This window comes from Cibotium barometz, chromosome 29 (genome assembly GCF_041138505.1).
Source record: "Cibotium barometz isolate CiBa-2024 chromosome 29, ASM4113850v1, whole genome shotgun sequence".
Classification (NCBI taxonomy): domain Eukaryota; kingdom Viridiplantae; phylum Streptophyta; class Polypodiopsida; order Cyatheales; family Cibotiaceae; genus Cibotium; species Cibotium barometz.
The window spans coordinates 28669924-28682973 of record NC_141074.1 but is presented as its reverse complement, the minus strand read 5'-3'; the positions used below and the strand labels follow the sequence as shown (position 1 = coordinate 28682973).

The 13050-nt window shown below is 40.7% G+C and overlaps 1 pseudogene; it reads left to right on the top strand.

Annotated features, from left to right (window-relative positions):
• The first annotated feature begins 1993 nt into the window (after positions 1–1993).
• LOC147622010 (TIR domain-containing protein-like) lies at positions 1994–3902 on the top strand (annotated as a pseudogene).
• The last annotated feature ends 9148 nt before the right edge of the window (positions 3903–13050 follow it).

The following is a 13050-nucleotide window of genomic DNA, read 5'->3' as shown; positions in this document are numbered from 1 at the left end:
TAGACTAAGTCCATAGACTAAGTCTGAACAATTGTTCCAAAGAACCCTAAAAAAATAAATAATAAAAAGAATCCTTATGTGTGATTTTGATGGCTCAATTTGAAAAAAATGGGTTGTAATTTTGCCTAGCATTGAATTAGAAGATTGAATTTTTTTTTGTGATAAAACGGATTAGACCATGTATTTTTTAAACATAAACAAGTGATGTCATCATTTTCTTCACTTGCTGAGAAAAAGCTAATTGGCTCCTTTCCCTCTTTTACATGCAACTTGCTACAATTTTCAACAATTTGATGCGGCAAGTTTATGCAATGTTAGACTCGTGGATTAGCACATCTTCTTATTTTAAATTCGGATGTATTTAATTGGACTCATGGATTAGCACATCTTCTTAATTTAAATTCGGATGTATTTAATTGGACTCACAAGGTTGATGACAGCTATTCTCCAAGTCAACTATTCGGATGTATTTAATTGGACTCACAAGGTTGATGACAGCTATTCTCCAAGTCAACTATTCGGATTTCAGAGCCTTGCAAATTTTAAAATGAACTTTTCCTCTATACAATTCATAACAAAGTCTTTATACTCTTTTAATCCTAACGTGCAGCAACTTTCCACAAGATATTTACATAATGTGAGAAAAATATTCTAAACTCTTAGAGTATCATATCATTTTCACTTACCACTTAATGGCTCCATCCATTCCTCAAGTCAAGAACCTTGCAACTTTACAAGATATGCCAAGATCCTTTCCCTCTTTTATATGTAGTGTGCATATTGTACCTTTACAAGTCACATCAAAGTATCCTTTAGTGTGATTTATCTTTCTCTTTTATACTCGCATGCATTGAATGGGAATCACAAGGTTGATGTATGGCATAACCATTGAGTGACTCCAGCTATTATTTTAACTAGGTTGCATTAATGCAAACAAATAAAAAATATAAATCCTTCTATTAGATTTGGGGTTTTCAAAAATTATACATGGATTAGGAATTACATCCCATTTCTATCATAGGAATGAATCTATTGTATGATAGATTCTATCATGCAATCAAATTACTCGCCTATTGCATACTCACTTTCGATCACTCTCTCTAAAATTGGGACATCAAAGTATCTCGGGCAGAGTACCTCGATCGTGATATCGCCATCAATTAAAACACGACACGTGCCTCCCAAGCCTATCGAGATACCAACTAATGCCATGCCAGCAGGTCTGGGTTTCAAGTCACCATCCATGTCACCAGTACATGTCAACGCCACCACACTATCTCGATCGAGATATGCATGCCACTCGGATCCACCTCAATTATATGCGGAGTTTGTCTTAGGGTAGGAGGTGATTACACTAGCCATCGGCCTGGTGGCGGTGCTAGCTGAGGCTGCCTCTAGGACCAGGTTAGGCGGCCTCCACCAGCCCTTTGTGTAGCTCGTATGGATCTAGTGTTTGTGCCTATGTCGACGGTTGAGACTCTGTGCACCCAAGTTGGCATCGACATACGAAATACCACAGAGAGAATCTAGCACGTGGTGTGCTTATTCTCACAATCGATACCGACGACAGACGTCCAGGTATTTAAACATTTATTACTTCTTAAGTTTTTTTAAAGTCATTTGTTTACATGTTTATATATACTTTTCCATATTTTTAAAATGAGCGGCGGTTGATTGTGTCACGTAGGGTCCCACACCTACTGGAGAGACTCACTCAGGAGTTGGTAGAGGCAAGAGCGGAGATTGATCGCCTTAGAGCTGCACGGATGGTAAAGGCAGCTACTGCAGAGGCACGACATCGAGAGAGTCTGACATCCAGCACATAGGTTTATCTTCTACGTAAAAGAGTTATAATTAAGGTTCTAAGTTATAAATTTCTTTAACTAATACCTAATGATAGAAACTAATCAATTATTTGTATGCTTTACTTTTTGCGTAGGCTCGGACTACTGAGGTAGAGAGTTCTAGAGCTGAGGCGGAGCAGCACATGATTATGGAGTGGATTGCACAGCATGGGGCCGAGGCGTTGATGCTCCATGGGGAGTTCCGTAGATCCTCAGATGTGACAGTGCCCTACTTGCCTCTATATCCACGGCCTATTACATATAAAAGAGGGCATATGTGACTTATATATGTAGTGTGCATATTGCAACTTTACAAGTCACATCAAAGTATCCTTTAGTGTGATTAATGAAGCCTTGTGGATTTGCAGATAGTAGATTCCATGTGGGCAATTCAGGGTGTTCCTCTCTCACAGTGGGATGCAGAAAGACTTCGTGGAGCTACTGTTTTGAGAGTTGCGACGTGCCCACATCCACACCTTATTCGACAAGGATCGGGACAGCCTGCGCCCTGGGGACTACTTCCCAGAGGAGTGGATCATGGAGGCTGCCATGCAATGTGAGGTGGCTGTGCTAGTGCTCTCCAAGGACTTCGTGCAATCGAAGTGGCCTATGATGGAGCTCGCTGCTTTTGTGAACAAGGCCAAACAACATCCTCAATCAATTAAGATACTGCCCTTGTTTTACAAGCTATCTGTAGAGGAGCTTTCTGAGGGGCTAGAATCGAACACATGGGTGAGAAAGTGGGAGGAGCTCTCTAAAAGCAAGGACTGGCAAGGCAAGCCAATCAACCCCGACACTTGGCAACAAGCCCTCAAAGCCGTCATCCGCTGGAGTGGGAAGGAGTTTTTCAAGAGTTCCAAGAGCCAGCTCCACTACAAAGTGGTAAGGGAGTACATAGCTGCCATTGTCACCGACATCTGTCACCTCTTAATGTCCCCAGATGTCCCATATGAGGATTCCGATGTACAAGGAAAGCAACGCCTTTGCAAGGTATCCAGTCAGATCCCATTCTTTTTCCTCCTCCTTTAATTCCCTCCCGAGTCATCCCAATCGACACTTCTCTCGTTCCAACTCATTGTTGGGAGCGAGAGAGGCTACTGTTATTATTCACCAATGAAGGATCGGGTGTCCAACATCGGCTCCCACTTAACTGTCCAAGTTCCACCTAACTTACCAATTTGCTTAAGAAGTAGTGCACGAGATCCCATATTCCTCTTATTATGCTTTCTTAATGGATACCTACTGATCCCTTCATCATAATTACATGCAGGTGATAGACGATCAGTTTGACACCATACTAAGTTCACAAAAAGTTGCAATTTTAGGCATGTATGGGATGCCTGGAAAATCTACACTCTACCAATGCCTCTGCAATGACCTCTACACGCAACTCCCTGGCAAGGTGCATTATTTTGAGCTACCAAGTGAAGTGACAGAGAGCATGTTAGTCGATGTGTTGAAATGTATACTGAGAAATCTCACCGATTGTGGTGAGATGCTTCTTACGATGATGCCAACCTTGTGTGAAAGTGCTTTATTAGGTTTTTACAACATATCATCAATTGTTAAGCATTTTAGTCATGTGATGTTTATTGTAGCATTCTATTCAGAAGGAACGAATTTATGGTCTTATCAAAATTATGCAATTGGTGTGTGTGTGTGTGTGTGTGTGTGTGAGAGAGAGAGAGAGAGAGAGAGAGAGAGAGTGAGAGAGAGCAAGATGCTCCCTCCATCATTACTTTAGAGATGAGTATTTTAAAACAGGTTGAGTACCTCATAAGAAGGTGCAAGCCACTTGATCCGGTCTTCTTGGCTATCGACAATGTGTGGGAAGCATCCAAAAAAGCAGCTGAAGCAATTTTGGGCTTTCAATTCAAAGCTGGCAGCAAAGTGTTGTTGACTTCCCGAGAAAGAGGTCTCTTAAAGAGCTTGACCACACACCTCATTCCTATGCCTAGCTTGAATCTGGTCGAAGCCGCATCGATTCTCTTGCACTCTCTGCACTCAGGCCTGGGCATGTGCCGTCAACTACGGACAAAGATGCGGTGCCAGAAATAATTAGAGTGTTGGATTGCCACATTGCAAACTATCACCCCTTTGCCATAAGAATAGTGGGTGATATGTTGAGGCCATACGCGGAAGATTCATCTTGTTGGAAGGATAAGATTGAATCAATGAATTTAAAGGATGTGATAAGAGATGAGTTACAAGGCATCATGAGGCTGATTGAGATGAGCTACTTGAAGCTCCCTGAACGTCTAAAGCGTCTCTTCTTGGATGTGACATTCGTAATGTTTCACCGATGGCATCCAAAAATGGAGGATATATGCGAGTGGCTAAGCATCTTGCGGAAGCTAGATACACCAGCTATTCACTTCCAGGTTAGGTAGCCTTACCATCACAATTCTAAGGCAAGATAACATGAGGATGCAATATTGTTGATGTTGTTCCTTCGGTATAGTGGGGTAGTTGTGTATTGTATGATTTCATTCCTTTTTGTGGCTTGCAGCTCAAAGAACTGATGGATCACAGTTTTATTGGGTTTCAACTAGAAAATGGTATTGATTTTAGGGGATGCCCCAATTTTCAGATGGTAGAAGTGAAGGTGAGGGGTTTGTCTAACTTTTTGGGCCTAGGGAAGTTACAAAAAGTTCAACTTGGACATGCTCAGATCATGGCAAATGATTGTGGTTTGTCCGATGCGGGCAAAACACTGACAGATTTAAGTTTAGAATCCAGCGAAGGAGAGTTGCCCTCTTTTGCTCATTTAGTCGCCGTTAAGTACTACTCTTCGTTTATACCACCACCGAGAATGGAAGTGTTCCCAGATCTAAGTCCATTGGTCCAGTTGGAATACCTACATGTGCACGTGAGAACAGAAAGTTGTAAGGGTGAAGCATGGGACCTTAGCTACCTTACATGATTGAGAAATCTTTTCCTCCATGGTGACATGATAGGAGGAGAGCTTTCGCTCGGCTCTTGCACGAGCTTAAGATATCTTAATCTTACTAACTGTGTGCACTCAACAAATCTGGTGGGCTTGGGCCAACTGAAGAGCTTACTCATTTTGGACCTTCGCAATTGCAAGAGCTTAACAAATTTGGTGGGCTTAGACGAGCTACCAAAATTGCGCATTCTAATTTTAGATGGGTGTGAAAGTTTGAATAATTTGGATGACCAAAAGTGGATGCAGCTTAACAGCGTAAGGACGCTTGATCTGGGTGAGTGCTAGTTGAGTGAAGACACTCTAGTCGAATGGATTGTCTCGGTGTCATCACCATGTTTCCTACAAAAGAAGGCAGCTGGGTCCTTCACATCGGCATTGATAAATGCTGAGGTATACCTTGCTTTGATATTTTTAGTGTGTGTGTGTTTTTTTTTTAGTTTTTTCCAAGTGGCTCATAATAACTAGTGGGTTTCATGATGATGCTTATTGTGATGCTGATGAAAAGGCAAGGCGGGATAACGACGACGACGACAAGGATGAGGATGAGGAGACCATGGTGATGCGGAATGGCTCGCACATCGGCTCGTCCCTCACCTCCTTTGTCCCATCATGCATGATGATGAGCGTCTCAAAGATGATGCTGTCGATGATGAGTGTCTCATGTCGTCCAAGGTCCATCTCGTGCATTACGGAGTTGCTGCTAGGTCTTATTCTCTCCAAAGGCGACTTACAAAGCTACTCTTCCTGATGATATCAACTTGGCAAAGATTTATTCCTCGGGCAAAGTAGAGGCATGCGGTCATCTCATAGGAGTGCTGGCAGCGGTTGCAGCCTCAAACACACATTCCATCAAGCTACAACTTATGTTCCATCGTTTCCACTTCCTTGAGTATGTAGATGTGGTGAGCTATTCACCACGTTCTCATAATCCTCAGCTAACTATGATTTGTCTCTTATATTATATGCTGAGCAAATCTCTCAACATCCAAGGAATGGAGAATCCTAGTAGAATAACCACTCTCACAAATAAGATGAGACTTGGTAAACAATATTATCACTTTGACAGTCCCCACCACATACAAGTGATAGGATGCTTCAAAGATGTGAAGTTTACTCTAGATGTCCTCCAGGAGTTTGGATTTACAACTCAATAATGATTATGTTAGGCAGGCAATTCACGTGCACCGATATTTTATACTCTAGGAATTTCTTTCCCTACTAAGGAATATGTCTATTGTATATAGAAATTCTACATGTGAGTTTTCTCAACAGGTTGGGTGTTTTTGTAAGTATATCCAGCGCTCTTAGTTTTCCCGAGCTATGATTTGTTTTTTAAAAAAACTAGACTTTAAAAACATTTCTCTATGTGCACACTATAACTGAAGTACTTTTTGTAGTATTTTTTTTAAAAAATCAGTTTTTCAACTTCAAAGAGCTAAAATTTAATTATTAGATAATTTAATTTAATTTAATACTAAAGTATTAGATAATTATCCAATGTACTACTTGTACTTTAAAAAAATACATAGTGCTCGTAATGCCACTCAAATTAGCATGTAAATATATAGAACTTGTTGAACGAAAGGAGCATTTAGATTAGCCTTGATTTAGTTTAATTAGTTTTGGATCAGCTTAGATTAGGATGATTAGCCTACGTTTAGAGACAAGAGAGAGTAATTGACTTGTATTATGATGGTTATCAAAAGGTAAATCCCATGATATTGGCCCATATTCACTTCTATATTAGGCCACCCTTTCACACTACACTTATTAAGGTCCATGGGGCATGCCTAGTCCTCATCCTTGGCTCCTTTCACATCCCCTTCATCCCTTGGCCTTAGGTCCAAATTAACTTGAGTTCCCTTTTACTTTGTTACAAACCTTCCCCACCCAAGAGGTTTTATCCTCGAAACTTCAAATATACATGTACAAACTTGCATCCAAGCTGAGGTATACCATCAAGGACTCATGTCAATGAAAGAACGGAGCATCTAGATTAGCCTCAATTTAGCCTAATTAGCCTTGGATTAGCTTAGATTATGATGTGGCTCATTGATAGACAAGGGTGAAGGGTATCTTTGATTACACATATGCATTGAAGAGGAACCATACATAAGCATACTTGATCCATATGTATCAACTTGCTGCTGCATAGGCATTTCAAATGCATTTGCCCCACCTTGTTGCATTGAATATGGAGGTAAGTTCCCCTTTCCAAGCATAGGTCCATGACTTTTATCACCATAATACATACTAGCTTGAAGAGCATGTAATGTATTTGCATGTGTTGAACCCACGAAAGGCTTACCGTCTTGTGGTCTATTTTCTTGAAATGAGTTTGGTGCATAAACATGCAACATTGGTTCACCACACCACCATAAGTTGCCAAGCTCCTCTTCCAATCTAGATAATTCACAATGAGTCTTCTTGATCGAAGCATTGGACTTGTCCACTATGCATTGGGTGGAAGATTTGATCCATTCTATCAAATCATTCTTTGCATGAAGTGCATCATCGTGTTCATATTCTTTGTCCACTTCATAGGACCATGCATAGGCATACTCGGCATACTTGTTCTACCTTAATGCATCAAAGAAAGAGGCAAGTTTTCCTTTCCAAGAATAGAACCATGATTCCCATCAACATGGTACATACTAGCTTGAGAAGTATGCAATGCATTTTCATGTGAAGATCCCACAAAAGATCCATAAGCTTGTGGCACCATTGGTGGAAAAGTGTTTGGTGCATATGAATGCAACATAGGTCCACCGTAAGCTTCTTTGTCTTTATCAACATCTTGCCTCGAGCTTGTGATCCCATCATGCAACTCCTTATAGAGTCAAACTTATCGACCATGAACTCTTTGGTCCATCTTTTCAATCATAGTTTACATGAAATATGTCATGTTGTTCATGCTTATGTCCCCACTTCTTTAGGTATTTGTGGAACATTTTCCTCTTGATGCACCCCTTCATTAACTTTGCCACTAATTTCTTCTTTCATAGCTCCTTGAACATCCCGATTTACTTCTTGTCTTGCTTCCAATGTGCCTGCTTCGTACTCAATAGCTTCCTTGTAGTTTCCCTTGTTGAGTTTGGCCTTTGGCAACATCTCAATTGCTAAAAAGACTTTTGTAAGGGTTCTCAAACTCCAAATTGAATGGTCTTTGGCTCTATAGAGAGGTATTTGAATTCTCTATCCACTTGCGTAGTTTCCTTTGACTTGGTCAACCTTGTACTATTCTCTATTTTTACTTTTTTTTTGTGGGAAAATCAACTTCAATACAAAAATGACCAAATCTTGATCTAATGGAAATCGATTTTGGAAGTTTTTAGCTTGATGGGATGCTTTAAGCAAGACTTATGCATCCATATCAATGCCTTGACCAAATTTGATCGGCAACAATCCTCTGTTTTGACCTCTTTGACCAGTCAACTATTGCCATTTGACCAAGTCAACGGTGCTAAAATCAAGAGTGATTTAGTTTGTCGAGGAGCTAATGGCATGTACAATGCCCCCACATGTGCAAATCTCCAACTTAATTCTCTGTTTTTTATTGGGTATCACTTTTGCTTTGCGAGGAGACTTGTCGATTGGAGAAGTAAACGAAGTCAGAATGGAGAACTTAAGGGCTCAAAATGTACCCTCTGGAGAGTAGAATGAAGCTATGTAAACCCCTTGAAAACATCCCCAACCCTTTTGGATTGAATTAGGGTTTAGCAATGCAGCAGAAAACTGTCAAGATTGTCTCCAGTTGCTATCCACACTTCCTCTTTGCATTGGTAATGTCTCAGACCCATTTAAAGGAATGCACCACATCATTTGCATCTTTGGGTATCCAAATCTAACCCCAAGTGCCTTGAATATGTACTTTTTGCCCCCCCCCCCAAAAAGATGGCACCTCCTTTGTATTTGCAACAAAATCTCAATATAAACTAAATTGAATTTCACTTGCAATACTATATCCATTTCTTGCCAAATATTTTTCCATCAAAATGCATCCATTGAGAACACTTGGAAGTTGATGTAGCATGTTGAAGTTCCCCGATCTCCTGGCCAAGCTCTTTCAATCCCCTTACTCAAGTTTGAAATTCAAGAGCAAGGGCTTGGGCCAAGTCTTCACCACCATAGTACCTAATCTCTCACCATACCACTTTATGAAGGCACTCATGGCACGGTGAGCTCAAGACATGCTCCCCCAGCCTCTTCACCATATGTTGAGGTACCCTTACACATCACTTGTTTACCTGAAATTGAAATGTGGATACAAGTGTGTGTGAGTTATGTAGGTTTAACTTTGAAAGTATGTATGGAGTCACTTACACTTGGCACTTATAATTGCACACCCATTCAATCTATCACAATACAAGAGTCTAATTTTGTGGTGAAGCGGCTCATATAAGAATCATTACCACCAAGCATAGGCATGTCAAAAACATAGGCATATCAAAATCATGGGTATTCAACACCTCCATGTGCATGCATATTTGATCATTCAGATGTTAATTCATGTTTCCATCATGTATAATAGCTCCCATCAATAAAGCAAGAAAATCCAATCCCAATGGCATCCAATGGTATATGAATTGATCAAAAACTCCCAAACTTGAGAAGCATGGCTTGATCAATGGTCCATTTAAAACATTAGCTTGCTCAATAGCACCATTAGTGAACCTAATGATTATTCGACAAGGCTAATGACAATTTGAAGTGGCCAATATCAAGGGATTCGGGTTTCCAAATCTCAAACCCTTAATTACTTCCCAAATCAAGGAGAAATGTGGAAAATGAAGACCTTATGGAAATAGCTACTCACCAATGGTCTCCTGAAAGCTTTTATGCTTGTGTATGGTTGAAGTCGAAGCCCTATTCACTACAACAAAACCCCCCCATAGTGATGGGGGGAAAATGAATGGAAAAGTGACGAGCATCGCTTAAGCAATGACATGTCTTTGCCGCTAAAGACATCGTATAAAAGACAGATAAAAAGTGTTGTTTATGCGATGTTGTATGTGACGACTGCAAACTGACGGGCATCATATAAGTGACATTCTTTTAAATTAAAAAATCACATCCAGGCTCTATTTTGTGTTGTGAAAACTAAGGAGAGGGCGCTTTTTGTAATTGAGAGAGAGAGAGAGAGAGAGAGAGAGAGAGAGAGAGAGAGAGAGAGAGAGAGAGAGAGAGATTGAGAGAGAGAGAGAGAGACAGAGAGGACGATTGGTGGTAGCAACGGTGATGGTGGCAGCAGTGGTGCATCTCCTTCCCATTTTTCGGCCTATTTCCAGCAAGTATTTAATGATTTAATTATTTCAATGGAAATATAGTTCCCCCAAGAAATCTAGCTTGTATATACTCTTCTCTCATCTATGCTTGCTTGCTAATAATTTACATTATCTTGTTGAGTGCATGCATGAGTTTGTAAGTGAATGCTTGCCGGATTCGCTTGATTTGTGCATGTGTCTTGTTTACGCTTGAATACTTGACAAGAGCTTGTGTGTATTGATTTGTGAATAGATTATGGTCTTGAGTATATGGGAGATTAAGGTTTTCCATAGCTTCTCCTCTCCATTTATGCTCCAAGAGTAGTTCTTTTGAGTGTTTAGTTTGAATACCTCGATAATGCCTGAATACCTTTCCTTAATGCCAGAATGCTCAAATTAAACATTGAGAGACAAACACATGAGTGACAAATACACAGGTGACATATCAATGACATGATACAATTACATAGGTTCCAGAGTTTCATCATCAAGTAGATCCTCAATACATGCTTCTAAACCATCCTCCTCCAATACATCCTATTGTTGACATGGCTCTGAGACATAGGAAGCCTCTTTCCTAGATATTAACCTGAGGTCACTATGTACATACACTAGGTCCTCCGCTTTCACAACCTAGTCGATTGTGATTAACCGAATGAATAAACCCATAGGTAGAATAATTGTGGTCACAAGTTGAGGCACTGGACACCCGAGACCACACAGGAATGGCCAATCTTTGCAAATGTGGAGCATCTCAACCATGATTCTCCCACCATGAAATAGGAGACATTGTCTACATAGTTTTTGCAACCTCACCAAAGTCCCACTTCAATCCAATGTAATCAAACAACTGTTCCTTGTATTTTGACTTCTGAGCAATATCTTTGCCCACCCTATCCACTGTCTTCCTCCACCCTCTCATCACATCCTTATCAGTATGCGGCTTATTTGAAAACCATCTTGGATTGAGAAGGAAAGCCATTGCATGAATAGGTGAATGCAACATTTCCCACCTTTCTTGCGTAAGTGCTCGAATCTCTGCATAATGAGAATCCCCCTCTTTCTCTTGTTTCAATAGCTCCGTGATCTTCTCCAGCATCTAATGAATGCCTTCATAGACAACACCCATGCATGGATCATCTTTCTTGACCATGAAAAGCATGGCCATAACTAGCCACAAAACCTCCACATCGGCCCAAAATGCATCTAACAGGATCTTGTTTTCAATTACCTTGACTAGCGCATTATGGGCCTTCCAAGCATCCCACTCATCACTTGTAAAAAAAAATGCTTGAGTGAACTCTTCTAGTCGATGCAATGTAATGAAGTTAGAGGAAAATATTGTATCCCCTAGCCTAATTAGCTTGAGTTTGAAGAGCTTACCAAACATTGCTCTTGTGGCATCATGATTTGCAATAAATTGTTGAACCTTGTGATTGCCTCCTCCATCCAAGTGATAGTGGCCCGATCCTTCAATAACAAATTCAAGCAATGAGTTGCACAAGGAGTCCAAAAAATATGAGGGAACTCCTTGCCCAATACATTTGCTGCATTGTCTGTGATAATTTGCACCACGTTCTCAACACCTACTTCCCTGATGGTATCGTTCAAAGCCTCTACAATAATCTATCATGTTTTTTGACTCCCACTGGTGTCAACAGATTTCTTAAACACAACCCCCTTGCACTTGAGACCATAAAATTAAGGATTGGCCTCATAGCTATGTCTGTCCATCCATCAGAAACTATGGCGAAACCATAATGAGGCCAAGTAGACTCAACGATAGAGAGACATGAACATACCCTTGATCTTTCTTTGTCTAGAAGTCTGATCTGCATCTTCTCATAGTCGCGAGTCTTGTATCCTTTGCCAAAAGATGCTATCACTAACACCATCACATGGAAATACAGGGAGCAATCCAATGCAAAAGAAAGACCACAGGCCTAGCATTAGGAAGTGAATGGGGTCTTCTTGGGCCCTTTAATTTGCCCAAGCCTAATCAAGGTGATTAAGGAATAGCCAAATGGGGGGTTGCCATGTGGATTGAAATGTTGGGTTTGTAAGAGAGGTGTAAGAGTGGTCAAAGGATGCACTTTTTCCCCCAAAAAGGGGGGAGGCAATTTTACAATTTTTGGACCTCCATAACTTCTACATACAAGCTCCGATTTGAGCGGAGATTATAGATCCCTGATCTACTCATCAAGAGCTTTCCATAGATATGTTACATGATATGGTTTTGTCTGCTAGATTTTAAATTCCATTTTCCCTCCAAAATTCAAATTCGAATAAAGTAGCCGTTTTGAAGCTTCTAATTAGAAAACGTTTCTTCTTAAGAGAAAAGGTTTGACTCCTTAAACTGCCAAATAAAAGGGCCCAAGAAGCCTTCCATTGAGGTCCTAATGAAGAAACGAGCCATCGCCTCATCTACCTCCTCTCTGGACTACTCCTTGAACATGCCTTGCAAAGAGGGTTGTGTAACATGTGGCAACACTGTCTTCTTGCCTACACCTTACTGAGTCTTTTGCTTCTTGAGAGAACTCTCATGGTCCTCCCAAACCATATTTGCCTGGTCTTTAGGAGTAACCTTGTAGCAAACCTGAATACCCTCCCTTGTTATGCCATGCAAATGCGCTTGCACTCAAGGATAGGAGCCAACAAACTCAATCTTGCAGAAGCTACACTTCCATTTCTTGCTTCCCCCTTTACTGAATGCAGTTATAGGAGTGACATACTTCCAAAGGGGCTTAGGGGTGACTAGTGGTTTGGGCTTGAATGGGTTCACAAGAGGCACTGCTTGAAGCTAATGCTAAGGAAAACATTGTTGGTGGTCAATCTTCATCAACATCTGTCCCCAAGGACTCCTGTAGTGTTGTCGACCTACTCTATGCAAGACAATAGTAGTATATGTGCTAAATTTCTTCTCCTATAGGCTTGTTTGCTAATGGTGATTGCATGAGCTGAGACTTTGTGGTACCCTTCACTTTTGCATTTCCAG